At 40.0% G+C, this 24,826-nt stretch overlaps 1 protein-coding gene across 6 annotated transcripts in view; it reads right to left on the bottom strand.

Moving 5' to 3' along the window:
* Positions 1–24,826, bottom strand: part of ENOX1 (ecto-NOX disulfide-thiol exchanger 1) — a 309,445-nt gene that overhangs the window by 220,378 nt on the left and 64,241 nt on the right. The gene's annotated exons all lie outside the window — the stretch shown is intronic.

The following is a 24,826-nucleotide window of genomic DNA, read 5'->3' as shown; positions in this document are numbered from 1 at the left end:
AAGTCCTTTCCTTTTCCCTCTCCAGATAGTTGTGTGAGGTTGAGCCTGGGCAGGCAGACATCTGTGGTTCAGAAAAATTTCCCACCAGCAGGATTCACAAAGATGTGGACAACATAATAACAGAGAACCTTTCACGGCCCATTCACTGTCATGCAGCTTTCTGCCTCCCCCTTTCCTGTCTCAGCAACCACTCACATGGAAAAACAGCATTCAAAGAATATAAGTCCAAATAAAAATACAGTTGCAGATTCAAGGTCAGAACAGTGTTCTCTGCCTCCTCTCCATCCTCTCCTATTATGTTCTTCATTCACCAGGAAAAAAAACATGGCAAGATTAAACACATCTGAGTTAGTAGATTATGATAGGAAATGCTGTCTTATCTTCTGCTTTTCAGCAACACACATTACATATTGTCTGGCAGCTATTCACTCATTCACCCTCTCTGTAAATAGCTATTCAGCGAAACTTGATAGAGCTGTACAAGTCACCAAAGTCTTACTGAGATTTTTTCGCACACAACTGCCCAGTTGGAAAATCGGAGAGTCTCAAGGGCAAATTACATGCGGGCAAGGAGAGGCTGGTGGGCCCTCTGAAAGATCTGCTGAGTTTTGGCCAAGTAAAATTCACCTGCTTGCTTGGTGCATGTGTTTTCATTATTACCATGTCGCCTTAGGTGACTGGTGAATCTGCACTGCTGACACAGAGACCAGCTCTGAATCTCCTGCACTGCTGTGCAGCAGAGCAGGTCAGGACCGCGCCGAGGGAGGGATGTGCAGCTCCTCTCGTAAAACCCTGGCTCAGATCCAGTCCTGCAAAAGCTCCTTGACCATCACTGGGAATGCTGACACCCCTGAGACTGACAAAAAAAAAACTCTGCATTTTGCTGGCTTTCATACAGAGGAGTAATTTGTCCCAAAGCCCAGAACATGGAGCAATCTCTGGTGTATTTGGTTCGATTAGAGAATGTGTTAATTATGGTAATAATGCAACTAATATGGCTTAGAGAAGCAAGTCTCAAATAGTGCTTGTGATTTCCTGCTTTTCCTTTGCATGCTGCCCAAACAGAGGGTTGATTAGAAATCAGGATAAATGTAGGTATTTAGGTATTTAATTTTTGTTAAGTGACCATTTACATTTCACATCTCTACAATTTTTTTTCTTTCATGCAGATAAGCTTTTTGTATCTGGAAAGGGTATAAGATAATCTGATACCAGCAATTTACTGTGTTTACTGAAGCTTTTCAGGCTGTACCATAGTTACATATATTTTCTAATTATGAAAACAAAATTTGAGAAAAGATCCCTTATGGTAGGGTGGAAAAAACCTGGATGCCTAAAAATATCTGTCACTTTTTAAAAGAATAGAGTTGTTCTTTCTTAAATCACTGTTCTGTGCTGCTGACCCAAAAGTGACATCTACTGTCTTTTCTGCCTGTGAATCTCACCTTCAAGAAACAATTTTTTTGTCAAGTTTTTTCTCACTTTTCCACTCTCATCTGCCTTTCTATGTAGCCAGAGGAAGAGGCAGAAGACAGTTATTATACTTACAACAGGGAGAAAGAAATTGTGTGTGTATTCACTGCCAGCAAACACAAAGCCCCATTGTAGACGGAACACGACCACAAAAAGATTGCATCCTGGGAAATGAGGCGTTGTCATCATGATTCCCTGCATCCCCCTGTGAGACTGGGACTTGGAAAACATGCAGTTGACACTATGTTTTCTGGTGGTTGAAAGCATAGGAACTGGCAAAAAAAAGTGCAGAAATTTGGAATTTATGTCCAGGCAGTGCAAGGGTGCAAAAAGATGGTAAGAATGAGAAAAAGAGCAATCCAGACTCTCAGGAAAGGATAACTCCCCCAGCAGAACAATATATTTCTTAAGCACCAACATCTATTGGCTTCCTCCTTTTTAGCCTATAAATTTTGCCAACCACCCTGACCCACTGAGACCTTTGATGGAAATACAGTAATTTAATTCCAATGTAATCCATTCTTTAATGATAGAGCATGCAGGAAAAGCTTACATGGGCTTGCCTGTACATGTAATTAGTAGATCAGAAGAATAAAACAATTAATTTCTCTCTGACCAGTTCAAGGAGATAAGTGTTTATTTAATCCAAATTAAAACGTTTCTTATTTATTTATTACTTCTTCTAGCCTGAACCCTGGTATATGATTAGAGCTGGGCAAAAAGCAATATTCACATCCCACAAAATCATGCTAATTAGAAGAGAATCAAAGGAATCTGCATTGGGGTGAAATTACTGATTTCAATTGTACAAGATTTTTGCAAAGATCCCTTCGTTGAAGTCTGCAACCTGCCAGTTGCCATTGCACATCTCAGGTGAGTGGTGTGCACTTGAGTACAAATTAGCCATAGTTCCCAGGGCAAGCACTCATGGGTTGTGACCAGAATTTCCACCCTGGATTAGATAGATCTTTCCACAATGGAAAGCAGCTGGTATGTTTTCCCACCTCCTTTTCCTTTCCTCTGAGGAAAACATCTGTTTCTAACGAATTGAGAGGTGAATGAAGCTCCCATCTGGCTAAGAGGGCAGCTGCGATTATGTCAGGCACTGCAAGACTGTTCCCCTCACTGGGCAGTGCTGAATGGGAATGCAGAAGCAGACAAAGTCCTTCTGGAGCACCACAGATACATGTCAAAACTGATGGCAGTGAGGATTTTCTCTAATGAGAAAATTATTCCTCGCAATGACCAGCTCTAAAAGTCATCTCTAAATGCTAAGAGATAAAACTGTGCTGTTGGGAGTTACAGTCTCCTCACCTTGCGTGAATACTAAATTTGTTCTTCTTCCAGGAAAAAGAAAAGAGGAGAAAAAAATACCACGCCATATCAGCAATTAAAGCATCATGTTGGGAATCTGTGCTATACCTTCCAGGAATTTTAGAACTGGTGCGAATGGCAGACAAGGAACAAGAGAGATAATGGTTGCAAAGGCAGAACATTGTTGAAAACAAATAAATTATTATGTAGCATATCTGAATGCAAAAAGGCTTAGCCAATGCTTCACATGGAAACCCCCAGTGAAGGTGAAATGCAAAGAAATATCTTTTAGTCATTTTGGGCAGCCGTTGACAGGTAAGATTTTCTGTAAAAGGGATGACAACATTGACCTTTAGAAAATTATCACCAGATAGCAGAACAAAGCTTTCCTCTGTTTATCCTTGGGGGACTGGGAGCTGCACACAGACAGGATGCCAAAACAAGACAAAAAACGCTTGGTATTTTTCAGTGTGCTGGAGAGCTACATGCACCATGAGACAATCAAATTTGAAATAAAGCTTTAGGAACACAGAAATAACACGTTCATGAAATGTCCTGATTTTTACAAGCACCATCACTCTGGGCAGAACCCTGCCTATAGAAAGGGCTCCATTAATTCCTGTTAATGGGGTTGCCTCTCTCCAAAGGTGATTTTCAGGCAGACTGAAAAATTGAAAGGGAGATTTGTTCCCTGACACCAGGAACCTTTGCTGACTGCACACAAAGAAACCAGGAGAGAAGTGCGCTAAAATTACACCCTGTGGCAACCTCTTTTAACAATAGACAGGCGGGCATATGGATTTCAGGAGAATTGTTTTAATTACTCGTACAGACTCTGTGGATGAATTAACAATTTCCTGCTACACTCTCTGTAGCTCCATCAATCCTCATGGCCTTTATCATAGACTCTGAAGCAACATCAGCCAAGCACCCCCTACCAGCAGGGAATGGTGAAGTCCCAACTCAGATGGGGAGGGCACAAAGGACTTCCATCTTCTGACACCTGGCTACCTGACTACTGAAAGAAAAGAAATTCTTAAAAGCATTCTCATTTAACTATCTTCACCCTTTTCTTTGTAAAGTACATAGAGTGTACTTCAAAAGATTAAGAGCTCCCTTTCCTTTTTTATTCCATTTGATGAGAGGCTTGTCTAAACCTGCCCTTTACAGAAGCATGGCAGAAACTAGTTGCTGTGTGCACTGCTACCAGTGACCCCTTGTGGAAGCAGATTATCTTCTCCTGGTTCATAAATCTACCTGTCAACCCTACCTGGAGAGCAGACAACTCATCAGTATGGATTACCGAAACCACTTGCTGCAGAAATAAAGCTACAGCAAGATAGATTAAAAAATAAAACAAAGATTCCCCTTGGGATGTGACAATTCCTTAACCTCAGTCTCAGAAAAAAATACAACCTTGAAATGGAGAACAGTGATCTGTAGAACCAGATGCTTGGAAGAGAAACATAGAAAAATGGCAAAGGAGCTTCAGCAACAATGCTTGATCCAATCTGGTTCAGAGCACAGGTTTATTTTATGGCTCATATTTATCACAGCCAACAAAGCTGAAACTGTACATTCCAAGGTTGCATCTATATTTCAAATTACAAATCCCTATGGTTAGGGGATTTAAAATTCCACCATAAAACCTTTGACAATGTGATCACAGGCCAAGGGCGCTTTTCTTCCTTGAATATATTAATGAAATATTTTGCTTATGACATTGGTGACTTACAAATAGATTTAAAATAAGAATCTCAGAAAGAAGAAAAAAACCCCAACAAACCATTCAGGAGTGATTTCCAATGTCATCTACATATTCTAAGCAGCTTACCCAAATGTTTGTTAAAAAAAAAAAAATTGATTATATGGTGCAGTGACTGGCAACAAAGATTATTTATATAAGGTTAGAAGCTTTTTTAATTCAGCACTTCTTTTTCTTCAGTTCCTGCACAGTGAGTTTTCCACATTAGAATTCACAGCACATAGCTCTGTGATTCTGTAACGGAGAAATTCATCTGATCCTGTTCAGGTAGCAGGACAATGACCAATTAAAAAGCCAGCTCTTCTGGAAGAACAAGAGATTTATGAAGACAAAGGCTGGCCCAGGTATGTGGTCTGGGCATGTCTAGTTGGCCCTGCCTGTCCACCTAAAGCAGTCAAGCAGACAAGCTCAGCTCCTACCCTTCTTTCAAATCACAGGGATGAATCCAGTCTCCCTCCATGCTCAACACGACATTTTCCCAGCAGTGCATGTTGAAAGGTATATAAAAATGAAATTTTAGAGTATTAATTAGCAAAGAATGGCTAAATATATAGCTCCAAGGCTGTCCATGCTATGTCAGCACAAATCCACTGCCTTCTATAGGCTTGTTAGCTCACCTGAGTCAGCATTACAGCCTGTATCATTACAGACAACCTCAAATTTCCTGACCTTTTCAGTTGTGTGATAATGTTGATATAAACTTAAAGGAACTGTCATTTCTCTTTCTGAAACCCTTTTTCTCCTTGGATTGCAGGACCCTCAATCACAAGGAAGAGAAAGCGTATTTCTCAGTTGCCTAAGAGAAGATGACACCTGAGTCCAGCCTGATGTACGCAGGAATATCTTCTATTATAGCCGGTGGGAAGTATATTGCTCAGAAGGCTGGTATATTTCAAGTTTACCTTAATAAAACTAAAACATTGCTTTTTTTTCTATACTCTTCCTCTTAAACTTTCAATAAAAGTTTTGAAAAGAGTTTCTCTTTAAAATATATATTGGTATAGTTCGGATTGTTTTCAACATCTTCCAGTGTCATTGCAAGGAGCTCCCAAACACAAATAAATTAATGCCTGGGTTAAGTCTGTTTTGTAGACAGTAATTGTTTGGCCTTGTTTTACAGAAGTGGAGTAGACTAGGGTTAAACCCCTTACAAGGAACCACATATCAAAACACTGAAAAATGCAACCAAATGCTGCTGAGCTCCACTAACCCCTGTTCATGTGTTATCAGCATCTCTGCAAAAACCCTAAGCACACATACTCCTGAATGACAGTATATAATGACTGGTGATCATGCAGAGAGCTGGGACATGAATAAACCTCATTAGAGAAAGTTACAGTGAGAATTAGATGTGCACTGGCTGCTGTGCTACCAGCACAAAGTATGTTCCTTTCTCCAATAAAGAAAAGCCAAAGCGTTTTTCTGTTTCACTGAGGAACCAGCTACCCAAAGTGCTTTCATTTACTGGGGGGTGATGCTGTGCACAGATCATATTGAGTCTGCAGACAATGCACAGATCATATTGAGTCTGTAGACATTTGCCTGTAGACATTTGTTTGCTGAATTTTCAGTAATGATACCTGTTTGCCACTATAACAATGTAAGTGCCACCTTCCAGGTAGTTTCATTTTAAAAAATAAAAGTAATTGAAAAACCTCACTTAATATAATTTCATCACCTTTGTTTAGTCTCATTTTTAAGTGGCTGACCTTAAATTCAGATCAACCCCAGAAAAAAAGGCTCTAGCAGAGATGTTTGTAATGCATTTCACACAAAAGAAGGAACATATAAGCCAACAATGGCAAAACAGCTCAACAGGATACCCTTGTTTTGAAAATTTCATCCCTAATGCACACTGATGCACTTTTATCTCATTGTTTTTTAGGGATCCATTCTTTAAAAGTCTTCCTACACACGGCCTGACAAGTTCATTGGAAAAGCCTCTGAATATAAAGATACCTTAGGAGCAGAAGTCTGGAAGATGGGATGTTTATATATTAAAAGCTCAAACTATAAGCACAGTGGTACTCGTATGATCCATCTTAACTCCTATGCCTACACTACCCAAACAGGACAACCAGGTATGTGATGGGAGGGACACCCACACACCAGCACATCTCACACTCAAAATTTGTCCCTCAGGGCCCACTCCTGGACAGCTTTATTGGCACCCAGCAGTACTTTGTACCACCGTGAGCAAGACATCTCTTGTGTCGAGGAACACCAGCACGTGAGCACAGCTATGAGAAAGCAGCTCCACATGGGAATGCTGAGCACCCTGAGATCTACACTACCAGGGATTAAGGTCAGTAAGCAATGCATTAAAGTCAGTGCTGCTAGCCCCATGGGCCAAATGTCCTGTCTAAAAGCCTTCATGGCTGCCTGAGTCCATTTAAAATAAAAGAAGTAAGCAAAGAAAAACAACCATTTTTTCGCTTGCAAGGGAAACAAAGTAATCTCTCTATGTCAATTCTGAATGGCAGAGAATAAACTCATTTTACCCGAATGTGAGCAGCACCTCCAGACTTCCCTACGGTTCTCTCCCCATTATTTACAGCATATAAAAAGGGCAGTTTAACTGAAGGAGTTTAGATCTGGGGCTTTTTTCAGCACTGTTTCCAGAAACTAGCAGATGTCGGTTAATGATCTTTAGACATTAGATCATAAACCACACTCATTTCAAACACTGCAATCCGAGTGATTATTTGTATATCATTAAGCAACGTTCTCAGAACAAGCTCAGTATATTTCCTTATTTTTGCATTTAAATATTCTTATTGTTTTATTTAAATACACAAACATTGGATGACCTTTTATTTTATGTTTTTTGATTTACAGATTATGGGCAAGGTTCTTTCCTTCCTTTCATTCCCTATTCTCAGCAAAGCGATATATAAGCACAGTGTCATTACAAAGTGCAACATTTTTTCAGCTTCACAACACACTGACACAAGGCAAATGACATTTGTCCACACTGAAGCTCCAGATGAGCATTAGAACTGAATCACATGAGTTTCCTTCTTCACAGAGTTACAAAGCCACTGGTCCTCACAAGGACTTGTTTTAAACTTGCTTGTTTTGCAAGCTTTAAACAAGCTTGTTTCAAACTCCAGAAATAGAATAAGATTGTTTATTTGAAAGTGAGTATAGATGGGCTTGAGTCAGACTAGCATGAGTATACCTGGGTGTGCATATATTTAGTAAGTTAAGAAACTGTTTGTATTTTCAAACCTACAGAATCTGCACAGCTATATAATTATAAATACAGCTGTATGTATGGAGACAGCAAGTCTTACATGCACCTATGCAGGCATATCTAGCTGCATATGTCAACTACGCATAGATATTTATAACTGCATACATACATAATAACATGTGCTAAATGGGTTAATACATATTAAGACATACACATATACAAAGTAATATTCTCTTTCATAACACGAACTCAGATTCATTTTTATCTAAATATCAACTTTAAATATTAGTTAGGCCTCTGATTCACTAGAACCACACTTTAAAAAATTAATTACATAATATATGCTGAAAAATGCCTAGATACATCACAGATAAATTAGTTTCATTTGAAAACGTGTAGTGTATGAAAGAAATTAATTTAATAAACATTGTGGCTCTCATCCTGCAAAAGCATATATAAGTTCCAGTGAGTTCAGTTGTAATAACTAAAATTATTCATGGGCAAAAGAGTTTGCAGATCAAGGCTATATATGCGATTTGGTTGTTACATTATGTTAATTTTTGGATCTACTATTTCACCATAAAATCTGACAAGGCAGAGTCATTTATGAGACATAAATATAGAGAATTGAATTATAGGGAGTCCTCTACATACATAACAAGATCAATTATTAATTAACACTCAGAGATGAAGATAAGTTGCTGCAGAGAAATTACTTAAGGGCATCATCCGACAATGCTGTCCATGGGCTGGGATCCTTTCTATTCCCCCCATAAGGGCCACGGTGATTCAAACCAAGCACCTGGATACAACCTATCCCCTCACACTTACTGCTAAGGGGAACGCCCTTCCCTTGTCTGTCTCACCACTGTTACATCCAGTTACTGTGGCTGGAACAAGGCCCAGCCATAGATCACATTACTCTGCTTAAAGGAAGATAAAATCTCACCCCCTGACTGCTGCTGTAATTCAGGTGCACAACTACCTTTCTGCTGATCAGATCCTGTGCTGGCACAATCAGCCCAGCTCTGCTGGCAGTAATGGAGCTGTACAGATCTACACCTGTAAAAGACCCACCTCCTACATGCAAATTAGATCCAGACCAGCAGCAACTTGGCTGGACTTGTAGGATAGACCTCAGCTAATTTAGATAATCTAAAAAATTGGGATTGAGTTTGGGCATGCTCTCCAGACTTTCTCAGCAACATATTCTTTCCTTTGGGAACTCACAGGGGGTAACTCATCCCACATACCACACCAGTATGGGTTCATTTCACTGATCTGTGGACACCTCCCTCTGAGCTAGGCACTCACAGCTCCCTTCATCGTTAACAGAGAAAAACACTTATAGGGTGTGATGAATCTGACTTATTTTGCCTGTCTATTTAAAGCTGAGATGATTCTTGTCCTAGAAATGCCTGTTTATCTCTACTGGTTACGCAGGGTGACTAGCTCTCATGTGGGTGACAAAAGTCCTCTCACCCATGTGACAGCTTCACTAGCAACAGTGTTCACACTTAGCAAAATAAACCACATGTACCAAATGTTAACTAAAAACAAATCTTGAACAGTCTAATACATGCATATTTCAAGATACAGATCTTAATGCAAGGCAACAATACTCTTCTACTCGGTGTTTTCTGGCCAGTATTTCAGGAGTATGTAATTGCACAGGAGCAAGTGACATTTATGAACAGCAGCAAAACTTGCTTTGTGTTCTGTTTTCAGCAGTCATCACTGGAGGAAAATTTTTAAAGGACTACAAAAAAACGATTTCTCATAATCTTCCCCCCACAGGCAAAGTCTTTCTGATCCTGAAATAGCCAGAAATTATCTCTAACTGTGAAGCATAAAATTTAACATGCCTCTACTAATGTATTTTCACTAACTGTTATAAGTTTGCAACACAAGTCTACAGATGCCCCAACAGGGCAAATTGGGATAAAACAGGATGCCCCCAATAAGATTAAATATAGGAAACTGTTTTTCATAATGCTATATCCACAACCTTAAGCAGCCTAACAGAAACACTAATCCACAGCTGATCAGGTCCCCTCTACCTCCATTTGACTTCATTTCGCTGAACCCTTAAAAGCCTTGTCCCAAATTTTCCATGGAGCTGTCCCCTATTCCCTTTCAGCATTTGTAGTTACTACAGAAATAATGCATTTTCCTAGGTGGTTAATAAAAACTACGAAAGGAATCAGCTCCAGATGGGTTACAAAATTGATGCCTTCCCCACCACCTTAAAGGTATTAACATTAGAAAGCCTTCTCAAGAAAGAGGATGTTAGAATAGATGACAGAGAATACAGTGGAAAATACCAATGTAAGGTAAGCATAAATGCCATTAATAAATCACAGGCCCAGGACATAACTCCACACAGCAATTCCCAGAAAGATTGTCCTAATCGATAATAAATACATAACTCCTCTGAATTTGCTAATTCGTTTTGAGCTGCATGCACCCACTCCCTAATTTCAAAGCACTGTCCTCTAACTCTTTGTGCTATGTAAAGTACACATTTGGACATGCTGAATTCTCTAATTAGTCTATAAATACTTGACTTTTACCCACTGCTTTGGTAAGTGTGATAATTGCTGGGGAAAGGCCAAAGCATTTATGGTCAATCAGATGATGAGGAAAGGAATATGGCCCTTTCAGCAAGTAAAATGTAAGGCATTCTGTGGCAAAGCAGAAGCTATTAGCAGGATCAATATTTCTCCTAGTACCTTAATAAATCATTATATCAAAGAACAGTTTCAGGATGAAGAAAACCTCATTCTACCAACAAGGATGCTTCCAAATCAACAAATAAAACATCATTTAAATTACAAAGACCTAATTGGTGTACAAAGGCAAGCAGCAAGCATAGAATACAGCCTCTGATGCTAGGCATGTAAACATTTTAAATCATTAGCGAAGGAAGAAAAGCAGAAAGACAAAGAAACAGCTATGCTAAGAGATCTCCACGCATAATTTGCAAATTGGTAAATATGCATGAACTCACTGCACTGTAGCTGACTGATGGCACCATGTTTGGTGTAGATATCATAGGTGGCAGAAACAGAAGAGCACCTGGAAAACAGGATGGCCTTTGATATCTTTATTATTGACTGAAAAGGAATCCCCTTGCTGTTATTTGCATTGAGGCTTTTTCCTCTTCCCCTCCTTAGCTAGCAAAGAAACAACTAAGATTTGTAAACAGTGGAATGAGAGAAGGGAAGAAATATTCTAAGGGCTACTTTTAAGTAAGGGAACGTCTCCTCTCAGCAGACACTGCCCATCACTGCTTACCCGATCCAGCCATCATCACACGTACCCACAAAGCCCTCTTAGCCACGTGACATAAATTAGAGTTTTGTCCAAGAAACAACTGGGAGACCATGATCATGTCCTGCATAGTAGGTAACTTTCCTACACATATACATATATGTGTGTATATATACGTGTACACATGCATGGCAGCAAGAAGAAGATAAGGCTCAGTGTTGCAAACCTACATGTTGCTATGGAGCACATTTCTGCACCGCTTGTGAACACCTTTTTTTGGAAATGCCAACTGACAGCACTTTTGTTTTATAGTGTAACCTTTCAATCTAATAGAGAAATTATATAACCTAGTGGGAAAAGAGCCACTAGAGTAACAACCCCTTGGATTCCACCAGGAGAAAAATGTAATGTACTGCTGTAAGCAGCATTTGGGTTTACTCTTTTGTTTCAGTAATCTGGTTTTAGCTCTTTATTGAAGGAATATTACAGAAAAGCAAATGCTTCTCAGTTGTTCAATCAATACTTTTGATTCCTGTCACAGCTTTGGAAGCTTGTTCCTAATTTATTTGGAGGCAGAATTGTTGCCTTTGTAAAGAAGAATCATCTGCTGAAGGAATTTCATTCTGGAATTCAAAGTGGATACTCCTTCTTTCTCCAGCTCATATTTCATAAGCTTCTAATTCCATAGATGTGATACTTTAGAAGGTCAATTGTCATATGTCTGGAAAGCTGACAAGAAAGTAAACAATGCCAAACAGGAAGGGAGAAGGAGTATCCTGTTGCTACATGTTATCTCCTCACCCCACTTCAAACAGCTGACACCTTACCAATCTATCAAAATTCTCTGGAAAAGCAGAGTTTTGGCCATATGGCAATAGACCTTACAGGGTTATGGCCATCTGCACTTCCACCATGTGACCAGCTCTTTCAGTTAAATAAATATAAAAATGGGCAGCGTCTAAACTTTTCATGCTCTGAACTCTCTATACAGATGCATTTATTTTCTCAAACTGTAATTTATTCTGGAACGAAAAATGGATCAGTCTCTCTGTAAGTTATGCCTCGAATCAGTTTGTTGGCTGATCCTCCTGTTGTAGAAAACATAACAATCCTGCTTTACAGAGCATAATATGCAAACTTTAGTAGTAAGGAAACTGCTGTAGTTTATATACTTTAATGTCTATAGGCATCTCAAGAGTTCTTTCTCTCCTCCTGGGGAGATCACGTATTCCTCAAGTCATCTCACACCTACTAACACACATCAACATAATTTCTCCGGTAGCATCTCAGGACTATTTCAAAAAGCAATTGGAAATACCCATTTTGCCAGCATCCCTACATATTACTTTTTGCTTGGCATGTATCAGCTTTGTGGACTGTAAACCTCTCGAGGCAGGGACTACTCCTATTTGTTTATGTCCTTAGTGGCCTAAAGGCATTATCAGCTTTATTCATCAAATTATCAGCAGCTGAGGGGATCATTGTGAGCACGACCCAAACTTCAGCCATCACGTCCAACGGGATCACAGGGGGAAGGCTAATGAAGTCCGTGTGCCCTTTCAATTCTATTATCATAAAAGTCTTTCTTTTTCCAGTACAGTAAAAAGATGAACTAGATCTTCAAATAAATAACCAGAGTGATTGGGATGGTAGTAAATGGATTCAGCAAAGATTCAGGATTTTCTTATTCTAGTCAGCCTGAACAATTAATTAACAGCTTCCTTCTTTGTCATTAATTTTGTTGCCATAGTAGCCTCTGTAAGTGGTTTCTAACAAACAAGGAAGATTTATCTGTCACACTCTAAATCGATCAGAAAATGAATGATTTCACATTCATTTTTGCTTGATAATGATGGGTAAAGCACAGTGAATCATTACAACAGGGTTTTCTGAGAAGTATAATGTGTCTGTTATCTTAAAAAGCAATCCTAAAGAACTGGCCCAGAGATTGAAAGTGAAGTGCCACTTCTATGTAAACAAAATACTGTCTCCATTAAGAAATGACAACAATTTATAAATAATAAATAGAAAAAAGTTTCTAGATTTTTTTTCAACTCCAATTAAGCATATTTTGCCTGGATATAAACACTTCCATGCACTATTTTTTGCTCCAAATTCACAGCTGATGAGAAACCATGGAGAAAAACATTGTAAGAGAATTTCCTAAAGAACAGAGTTAAAATAATGAGTTTAAACAAAGGAATTTTCTTCTATTTTAGGTTGCTTGGATTGTAAAAAGAACCGCAATCCACAAGGGAGAAAACAGTGGGGATAGGTACATGTCTGCAAACTAAATTCAGACTAAGTCCTGGCCATCATCATGTGCTAGGGGTTTGGACATGTTCAGAGAACTACAGGCTGCAACCTGCAAATTGGATCAATATGCTTCTTGCCTGATAAATTCCAGGAGGGAGATAACGGGTGCATTATTGAAAAAGATTGTTGTTGCCTTTCTTCTAGAGGACATTGTGACAGATTCTCTTAAAGTGGTAACGGCTCTTTGCTTCGTCATTAAACAATGCTTTGAAAAGGAATGTCGCTACAAATCTTGTCCAATCTATAATCTGTCTCAGCTGGAGTGGGGACCAGAGAAGCATCAAATTACTCAGATTTCCTTGATTAATAAGATAGTAATAATCCCAAAGGCAAAATTCTCGTCACATCGGTCAGCTCTTTCCATGATGGAAAACAAAACAAACATGAAGACAAATGGGACTTATGTTCTTCATTATACTTGTCATTTTCTACAGCCAAGCCCAAGTGGCCTTGAAAATTTTGTCATATTCTTGACACCCAAAGTATCAACTGACTCAGCTATGAACCATAACACAGTCAAATCCTATTGAGATCAAACGTCTTTGTTCTTTATCTCACCTCTTGGAAGACCTAAAGTGAAAATTTTTGCTCATCTCCCATACTGAACAAGGAATATGAACGGCAAAGTACTGGGGAGATCATGCAGTCATGAAAGCTGAGACACCACAAATACAGAGGAACATCAAGACATCAAGAACATGCAAAACTTTCTAATAAAAACATTTCCATCAGTTTAAAAATTCACTTTTTTTATTGTTCAATTTCTCTCCTGGGACCGGCTCATATAAGCTACTCAACTGTCAAGACAAACTATGTAGAAGTAAGGGGACTAAGGAGCACAGATTTGCCTCTGGTAACAGCACTGCACTGAGGGATATCAAGTTCTCAACGTTGCTGAGTAGCACAGGGCTTTTTTTCTGACCCATTCCTCCCTCCACCTCATCCCCCCAGCTGCCTCAGTTCAATCATTTGCCTGGCCATACCCAAAACCATACTAAGGACATTAAAAAAAAAATCTTAAAAAAATGTTTCTTTTAACACGAATCATCTCTCAGTTCCCACTTACAAAGAATCTGCTGAGCCTTTAAGCTCTGCCAAAGGGAGGGCAGCCTCCGGTGATGAGTGTGGAAATGAGAGCTGGAAGGCAGTATGCTCCCAGATCAGATCTGTAAAATACAGTATAGAAATAATATAAAAATGCATCCTAAGTGCAAAGAGCAAGTCTGATTCTCATTCACTGCGGTTATTTTTAACTGAACCTCTGCCTGTCCATCTATTACACCTTTCCTGGCAGAACAGGGGCAGTAGCAAATCTGAACCCACTTTTGAGCCAGCACAAAAGTTGGAGAGAAGTCACAAGAGGTAATTTCATTACTGCAAGTTTAATGAGAACCAGCAGCCGGACGGTGAAGCTGCAGACAAATTGCAGCCTAGGGAGAGGGAGGCAGGCAGAGCAGCCAACACGAGCAGTGCCTGGAGCAGCCGATGGGCAGGTGTGGGCAGCTCTGCCAGCTGGCACCGACGTGCCTGCACAGCACAGGGGGTCCTGAGGGAAACCCAGGACTTTTAAGGGACAGGAGACATTAATCCATTGAAGAAGGCTTCTTCTCTGCTCACAGAGTACTTTGCTTCCAGGGCTTTGTGGTGCTTTAAATGTTGTGCAAAGTCTAGCATGGCAGGTGCCTGCATGGTGTGGGCGATAACACCAGCCCGCTGAGTGTTTGTTCTGTTCTGGGTTGGAGACAACTGGAAGCCACATAAACTCACCAGTAGTTGAGTAGCTGAGGCCAAGTTGACTGCACTGAGTCAGAGCTAATGAACACTGCCAATCATGGCAATTTATTAGCTCGTACTCAGCATCTTGCTAACTGTGCTACACAGATTCTGGTTGGCTTGGAAAATGGACAGAGGGAACTCCTCCACTGTGCAGAGGTAAACCCTTAGCTGTAAGCCCATGGACTCTCACTGAGCACCTGAACCCTGGTAGACTGAAATATGAACCAAGGATTTCAAGTTTGGAGGAAATTTTGAAGAGGGGAGTACAAGTGGAGAACTAAAGAAGTGAGGAAAAAGCCTCTGAATGAGCCACAAGCCGCTAAGTTAAAACCCTCTTCTTTGATTTAGGCTCCACAGTCTTAAGCATACCATGCATTCAGTGGTGAGACTGTCAACAGTCAAGTGAATCTTCAGAATATGCAGTGAAACACCTCCAAAGAAACAAAATACTGTCATGAAGGGCATCCATGTTGACTTGTGGAGTTTTTTTACTGCTTTAAGACCTTAAAATACTATATTGCATTTGGCTACCAAACACTGATTTTTTTCTGTGGCAGCCTACAAAAGCCGATCCTGTGGCATTGCAAGCTGCCTGCTTGCTGTATGGCTCTTGGAAGAGACAAACTTCCTAGAAAGAAACCTCAACTCACTTCAACCTATACACAGAGCTACAGAGGTGGAAAAATCAAAGATGCATAAATAGTGGAAGGATTGCAGGAGTGACCATTACAAAATCTGGGGGCAAAGGCCTCTAGCTTTAAAGGGGAATGTTCCTGGAAGGATTGTAGAAAGATCAGAGGCTCAAAATGTTTCATGTCCCAGAACAAGAGAACAGCCAGCTCTCTCTATATATCTACACTTCATTGGGAACAGATAGGGCGTTTGATTGATCTCACTCATGTGTGACAGACACAAGAGCCTGACAGGAGTTGGCCTGCAGAACTGTGGCCAGGATTTCAGAAACAATGCTGAACAGCTCACACAACTCCCTAAAAAACCCAACCACCTCCAAAAAAAAAAGAAAGGAATACTGGGCAATAGCATAAGAACTCAATGCAGAATGAACTATGTCTTTAACCTGTTACTCTCTAGTCACCTCGTCTCTTTTCTCTCCTTGTTTCCTGGTCACCTCGAAAGAGTAAAAATGCAGGGTGAATAGAGTAACACTCAGGATGTTTACATAGACTGACAGGAATACAGAACATCATGATTAACTAAAGTGAATTAGTGGCCCTAAAACATTAAAGAATGGCATTATGAAGCAATTAAGTCTCCTTTAAGCAAAACACATGATATCAGTCAATTTTACAAACAGGGTGCCATATTTCAGAGTCAGCCCTCTCCTAGATTTATTCTTTGACCTTTGAATTCAAAATCCTTGGTCACTCTGAAATGTTTTCTTTTATTCTCTTTGGTACTGGTTCTTGTTTCAATTAGATCAAGTCAGGTTTTCTCTGAGACTGTAAGAATAAGGACATCTGTGTGCAACCTGACAAGTGCTGTAGTGACTACCTTCAACTGCTCTTGTAATTGTAGTGTCTCTGTGAAGTCCCATATTATGAAAATTGTCTTTCAAAGCCCTTCATCTAGCCTGTGTAACATTTCTGTGTACTTTTGTGGGGGGCTGTAAAGGTATGAAAATTTCCTAAGAAAACCATTAAGAAACCACTATTAGCAAGAGGGAAAAGAGAGCTGGTTTGCCACACATCAGGAGGAAAATCTATTTGCAGGATCAGGGGTGATCAGAGAGCCACAAAAGTGAACACTGAAGACAAAGGAATGGCAATTCAGTTCATAATAGGAAAAAATAGATTAGAAAGAACTGAGATAAGTTAAAATTTTTCAAATTGTCTAGGCCTTGCAAATTTCACCCTAGAATACATATATCACTGACTGAGAAAATCTTAGAGCTGCTGCCAATTAACTTTGAGAGGTGAGGTCAGAAACAGTTAACTTAGCAAACACTCAGTGGGAAATAACCAAATAGGCTTGTCTTGCTATGCAAGACCTGAGGTTAGGCAGTAGATCACGAGTTTCAACAGTGACTGTCACATATGTATGAATATCAGACTGGAAATATAAAGGAGAATGTTATCAACAAAACAAAAGAGGGAATTCTCCTTCATTACTTTGTTTGGGAAAGAGTTCAACCATAACCTTAGGTGAAGTGTTGGATGCCACATTTTAAGGAGGATGTCACCGACTCACAGTGAGTACTCTTAAAAACATGACAAAAAATTGAAGGGATAATTTGTTGATTAATGCAAAGAAGACAAAACTTGGGGAAACATGACAAAACACATTGAAAATTTCCAACATGGTTGCAAGAACAAAGGGAATAATCTATTCCTCTTCATTGCAGGTAGGACAGAAGTAACTCAGGTTAAAAAAAAGAAAGAAAGCATTTTTCTAACTGTAAGGAAAATTGGGCATTGGAATGAATTGCTCAGAGAATCTCCACCGGTGGAGGCCCTCAGAAATGGGTCAGCCACAGCTCTACTGGGAAGTGTCAGTACAACTGATATAGCTGCAGGACCCTCAAGCTACTTCCTAATTTTCTAGGATAGTTCTAGGAAAAAAAAACTGTGGCTACTTAGATGAAGAACATTTCTTTTTCAGTTCTAGGATATTTTGAGCAATAGTATGTATTACCTTTTCCTTGGTTAATTTTTAATCGTGTTCTGAAGGTTCAAAGTTAAAGAGTAGCTTGACCCAAGATATTTGGTCTATATATAGATATAACTTGTGGCATCTAGTAGTCCCTATCTCTGTATTTTCCCTTTTCTGAAGTAATAATTGAGCCCAGAAACCTGAATCACTCTCGAGCAGTGCATCTTGGAATTCTCAATCTCAGAAGTGCTACATCTCTTTCTTCCAGAAAGAAGGCTGGAACTTTACCAAAATCAAGACTTTGCCTTACTATTACTTCTGATATTGATTTGATTTTGCTCAGCTTTGAGTTCTGAAGATGAACAAAGCTTGGTTCTAAATTAAGCTGGTGTCAAAGAGTTTTTACAAGGCTGACAAAAAGAGCTGAACACTTTTGACAAGCAGTTTCTAATGCTGATAGCATTGTGAATATATTAATTGCAGGACCAAACTTGCCATCATTCAGAAATTATGTAGCCAGTAGGATTAGGGTAGGGACCATCCCCCTGTTGAGGCCACACTTCAAGTCCTGTGTTCAGTTCTGGATCTCTCAGGTGCTGGGGCATGTCCAGAGAAAAGCAAGGAAAATGATGAAGGTTCTAGAGCACAAATCATAAGAGGAGTGGCTGAGGAAGCTGGGGGTGTTTAGCCTAGAGGAGGCTCAGGGAGAGCCTATTGCTCTCTACAACTGCCTGAAAGGAGGTTGTAATGAGGTGGGGTCAACATCCTCTCCCAAATAGTAAGTGACAGAACAAGGGGAAATGGCCTCAAGTTGTACCAGGAGAGGTTTAGCTTGGACATTAGAGGAAAGTTCTTCATTAGAAGAGTTGTCAAGTATTGTGATAGGTTGCCCAGGGAAAACAGTGGAGTCACCATCCCTGGAGGTATTTAAAAGATGTGTAGATATGGCACTTAGGGACATGGTTTAGTGGTGGACTCAGCAGTTCTGAGGTAAGGGTTGCACTGGACTTTAGGATCTTAAAGGTCTTTTTCAACCTAAATGGTTCTAAGATTCTATGATTTGCTCTCATGTAAACAAACTCAAAAAAATCCTTTAACATTTAGTATTTGAACAGGTAGCCTTTTTTCATACTTTAGCTGAAAAGCAGAAGAAAAGGACGTAACCCTGCCAACACTGTTCTGTGCTGTGGTGGAAAAAAATAAAAGTTTGGTATTTAACTGTTCATTTTGGTTGGTGCTTGGCCATGTGAACAGTCCTTGTTTTTTAAAAACTATCTCTTCAAGTTTCACTGCTGTTTCTGGGGACTTGAACAGTAGTGGTGACAGCGGGTTTCTCCTCTCAACTGGAGAAGATGTTTTAACTGCCTTTCAGAAGCAAAATCAATTCGTATCTTTCTGTATATGGCAACAGACTCTGACTGTAGCTGTAGCTTATGACTTTTATCTTATTGTGACACCTGCTTCGGTCAAGGGGATTACTGCTCCTGCAAGGTGCCAACACTGATGGTGCTCAGTTGAACAGCTGTCGTCCCTCTTCTATTATTATTCTTCGTGATGTAAGATTGATTCTTCTGAGGGTCGTAGGGGTAAAAAACTTAGCAGTTCTTTGCTGTCTTTCTTTTAGAGGGACATAATGGACAATTATTGTTTCTGAAATGTTCTACGGCCACCATTTCACCTCATCTACTGTTCAGCTATCTCTGTGCAGGCAGAATGTGGGCAATGAAAAGGTGGAAGATGAGCCATTATCCATATGCTGAGAGCCATCAGTTGCACACTTAGTGCTTCTCCAAAAGCATCATTCATTACCCAGAATCACACTGAGAGAGTTTAACTGATGGAAGAGAGAGAAGGCACTAGCAGTGACTCCACTTACACACAGCTGAGGTATAATATGGATTGGGGTCATTTTAGCTGAGGGTGTAGCTCCATAATTAATTACTGAACTTTTAAATTCTGGGCTTATTTTACATAATTTGTATTATCGGAAAGTCATATTGACTATTTTCAGCTTCTGAAGGCTGGCACTTGTATCAAGAATTTAGCAACACATGGAAGGATGAAGCCAGGAAAAACTATTTGAAATGGAACCTAGAAGATCTGCAAATGCTTATTCTATAAAATAGATGAACAACCTAAATCAGCTACAATGTAAAGTCATTTTCCCTTCTAATATTTAAAAGATTACCATAAAGAAAGTTATGTCCAACTGTTCTCTAGCTTCACTATAAATAAGACACCAAATGACTTCCTATGGAGCATGTAGAGCATAATGTGGGTTTTGAAAATACCCAAGTGCTGTGTAGGTCTGGAAGAGACTGCCTGGGATGGCATTGAAATATTCCTTACTGGAAGATTGGATAAACATCTCTCTCTGATTATCTAGACAACTCTGCTCTTGCTGGTAGTGAAGGCAAATGAGCCAAATTATTTTTGGTGTCCCTAAGGTGTTCTTGACCACTAACACTAAAGATCTCCCTTCTTGTAATGTCATCCCTCAGGAATTAAGATTGGCAAAAATTATCATCAAAGTGCCATTTTGAAGCAGAAGATGACATCACCGGAGTGAGGCAAGTAAAGAGCCATACTCCTAATGTGAGCCAATGAAAACTTTGCTTCATTTGCAGGAGTCTCTGAACTGGTTTCCCATTCTTCTGGGAAGCAGCTATCATTAAACAACAGGGAAGTATTTACAGATGTTTTCAGACTGTTCCTCCAGCACAGGAGGAACTTGTGACCATTCCTAGAAATACCTTGAAAAGAACTCAAAACATAAAATCCAGCAGAAGGTCAATCTGCTGTCTGGGTTGGTTGCTGGTGTGTTTTCCCTGCATACACATGAATTTCACTCTCTTGCAGTTCTTCTGGCCACAGCTCTTACTCAGGTGAGCAAACTGCCTTTCTAGATTTTCTCATAATAACTTGTTCTGTGTCTTGCTGTTGGCAACAAAAAATCAGAGCAGGATGGTAACAGATACTCTGAGCCACCATTCAAAAATGAAAATAACAAATGCATATAAAATCATTGAATTGTTGAGGTTGGAAAAGACCTCCAGGATCATGGAGTCCAACTGTTAATCCACAATGGCCATGTTCACGACCATGTCCCTAAGTGGCACGTGACCATGTTTTTTGGACACTTCCAGGAATGGTGACTCTGCCACCTCCCTGGGCAGCCTGTTCCAGTGCTCGACAATCCTTTCCATGAAGAAATTTTCCTTAATATCCAATCTAAATCTTCCCTGGTGCAACTTGAGGCTGTTTCCTCTCACCCCACTGCTTGTTACATGGGAGAAGAGACGAAGTCCCACCTCACTACAACCTCCTTTTGGGTAGTTGTAAAGAGTGCTAAGATCTCCCCCGAACCTCTTTTTTTTCAGATTAAACACCCCCAGCTCCCTCAGTCACTCCTTACAAGACCTGTGCTCAAGTCCTTGCACCAGCTCCTTGTGTTTATAGCTTGCACATAATGCACATGATCTGGACACAAGAGTCTTTGAAAAATCACAGTTTCGTTTGGTTTTCTGTTCCAATAAATACAACTCTCCCTCCACGGCAGCTTTGTGAGATTCACTTCCCCCACCTTCCCATTTTATTTTCCCATATTTCCTTCAAGCATCTAGCTTACAGATTTTCTCCAGCTACCAATTTATTTTGTTCTCATCTTTTCAATAATTCAAATATATGCATCAAATGCACACGTGGCATATTTCCAGGCAGTAACATCAGCCTTCCTTCCTTTTTGTAGCCAGGTAATTTACATATAAGATGCACAAAGATAATCATGCTCCTCCACAGTCCTGGTTTGTGCACCGGCTCCCTCTGCGTTTTCACTGCAACCCTCCATGGGAGCCTCTGGTGGGACAGCTGTGCCCTGAGGAAAGCCTGGTGGTACAGAGAGTTTGGCCTTCCTGGCAGCAGTGCTTTAGGGCATGGCTGCATTTTTATCCAGTGCAGCAGCAAGTCCACGTGCAGCACTGGTATGGAGATCTAAGGTACAGCTGCCATGATTACATGCTAGGGTAGAAGAGTGTCCTCCCTAGACTCTTCCTCTCCCTTCTCCCTTTCCCTCCTATTTTTTTGACAGATTGGTGTTTTGCCAGCCGTGATTTCTTCACTTGAGAAGCAGCAAGACAACGGAGCAGTGCTCCTCCTGCCAAACTTCCCCAGGAGCCAGCCCACGCTGACTGTGTGCCCAGGAGGCTGTAACAGGAGGACAGAGAAGAGGAGCCCAGCCCCAGAAATCAGAGGCTTCTCATCCCATTTGGTGGCCATGAACTGTTTTCACCACTTTTGTTTTTCTCTGCTCCCTGTAAAACGAAGATACTTGTTTCATCACAGGCGTGTCAAGGGCAAAGGTTTGAGGACACCCCAAGAGGTATTTAGTGACCTCAATAGAAAATTTTAGAAACTCAAGCAATAAATTAATAAAACTTCAATAAAGCAAGAGCAAGTAATAAAGATCACAGGAAAAAAGAGGCCTCTCTGGAGAACACATTGAGGGATAATATGCAGGGAATAAACAAAAGATTAAGAAAACAAGAGGAGGAGATACTTACAAATGACAAAAAAAACCCTTGAAATTTGCAGTGAAAACCAGGATAAACAGAAATAGCTGATCCAGGTTAAACTAATTATTCAGCTAGATCACTATCCTGTTTCCATTCAACATCAATACCAGACACTGCAGAGAAATGGTCCAAGAGAAATGGCATCTACACAGTTGCAGAAGAAGCTTCACCCAGATCCCAGGCTGAGAATCAGTGAGTTCAGCCTTTTGTCACTGCTCTGTAACCAGTGTAACTTCTTCATAAAGGCATAATATGAAAAAATAGCTGTGATGACACTCTTATTGATGTAAATATCTATTTCTGGTAATACCTTTTGATAACACCTTGGGGCAATACTTTCCAAGGGGAAATTACACCTTCTATCTCCTCAGTAGAACTGTCTTGCTTTTTAATTTAATTGGTTTTCTTTTGCTTCTGCATTATAATGAAAGTACAGCACACTCCTACCCAACTACTTTATGCCACTTAATATACATCTAACATGTACATATATCGAATGAATATGATATTTATCCTCTTTTTAAATGGCATAATACTAATTTGTATGTACATCACAATTACCCAAGAAGTAGACTGCTGAACAAGGAAACTTTTAAAATGTGTTTTAGACAAATGACTTGCCTGAAACTTCTCCACATGGCAGCTGTTGATTGCATTTGTTTTACATTATTAAGACGCAGGCCCAACCTCACTTTGCTTTGGCAATTTCAGCAGTAACTCTTGGAAGCCTTAGGTGAGCCGTGATTCAAACAACACTCATAGACAGGTCTGGAAAGAATGATTTTATAAAGCTGCCGTTGCTACTAGTAAAGTGAAGTACACAAATGCCTCCACTGCAACTAGTTTTCTCCCTTTATCACAAATGTCTTCCACTGTTCTGCACTTCTTTCTCCCCATCCCCTGTCTAAGAAAACCACAAATTTTGCCTGAAGGGATATCATCATTAAAGAAAGAAGCAGTGCAGTAAAAGCCTTAGGATGATGCAGATCATTCAACAGTTGTTCAATTACACTGAAAAGCTACTCATTTTTGAACACAGAGCTTTCACTCAACACAGGCCCAAGGCACCACTATCAGATTTGTATCTGGAGTATCTCAACCAGTCTGGTGTGGGGGTTTTGCCCATTACAGAAGCTGTGTCCTTGTATGAGGTTTATCTAGTTTCAAAGAGTTTCTAAAGTGTCTTGGAGCTGTGTTGGCTTTAAAAGATATAATCATATAATCATAATCATTTACAAGCATGAATTAAAAGTTGTTTTGGATACCTCTCATCTCCTTAATCCATCTGATTTCGTTTAAGTTTCACAGGCTACTTTCCCTGCAGAATTCCTACTGACTAATAAAACAGTATGTGACTACAGAGCCAACAAGAAAAGAAGTAACACCCAAAGGATGCTAAGGTAAGCCAAGCAAATGAAATACAGCATATTCCAAAATGAACATTTTTTAAAATTATTATTCAGGGCATACAATTCCAACAGACCCCAAGTGTGACCGATAGCAGGGTATGATCACCCAGATGGAAAAGTTGATTCCCATAGGTTTTTCTTAGCAGATTTCTATAAAAATGCTGTTCAGTACTAGCTTTGAAAGCAGTAAGAAATCAAATTTTTCTCTGTTATATAGCTGCATAGAAAAACATATTTAAATGCAGGGGAGTGTTTTCTACCCTCTAAATCAGAGTGATTTCTGGCCACACTATCATTTTAGCTGACAAGGACACAGCATTAGCTACAAGCTTCTCACCACTTCTTGCCATGCTGACACTACAGGAGTCAAGCCATTATTATTATGCTCTTTTTACAGTCTCTTAAATATAAACTTTTTTTTCACTTTCATAAACTTTCCACGAACCTGAGCTCCTCCTGACCCAAAAGCCTCAGTAATTCTGCTGATCCTCTGCTAAGTGTGCCTCTGAAAACATCCACAGCTGTAACTGTGGTCAGCTGCTCACATATGAGCAGCCTGGGTGGAAGCAGTCGATTGCAGGGCCTTTTAGGGTAATGCAGCTCCAGCACATACTGAAAGGCAGAGCAGTGAGAAGAAAATGACATACAGGCCCAATTCCTTTCTGCAGTTCAACTCCATAATCTGCAATCATTCACTTGGAAGGAAAGACGAATGGATTACTCCACATCTATACAACAGTACCAGAATAGAGTGATGGCCTAAGCATCTGCCGAGAAACAAAAATAATTTTTCACAACACTTTCTCCAGCATAAAATTAGATTTGGCATTCAAGATAAAAAAGATAACAAGTCAGCACAGGGGTCTACATGCTGAAATACTCTCCTGGTTCCAGCAAGGGCAGGGTTAATTTTTGCAGTAGCCAGGATAAGGTACAGCTAGGACCCAGAAGTTATCCTGTACCACCTCAGGTCATCTTCCAAGGACAGAGGCAAGGGCTTACCTCTGGACTGGGTAGTATGGCAGAGGGACTATCCATGTATTATCAGAGGTTTCCATGGGGTCAGCAAAAAGATTTCTTTCTCTTACACACTCCGTCATAAGTATTGTTGCTGTTACTGTTT

This window comes from Chamaea fasciata, unplaced genomic scaffold (assembly GCF_029207755.1).
Source record: "Chamaea fasciata isolate MVZ Bird 193981 ecotype frontalis unplaced genomic scaffold, bChaFas1.0.hap1 SCAF_2, whole genome shotgun sequence".
Lineage (NCBI taxonomy): Eukaryota > Metazoa > Chordata > Aves > Passeriformes > Sylviidae > Chamaea > Chamaea fasciata.
Note: the sequence above shows the minus strand (reverse complement) of the source record. Positions and strands in the feature narration are given on the sequence as shown.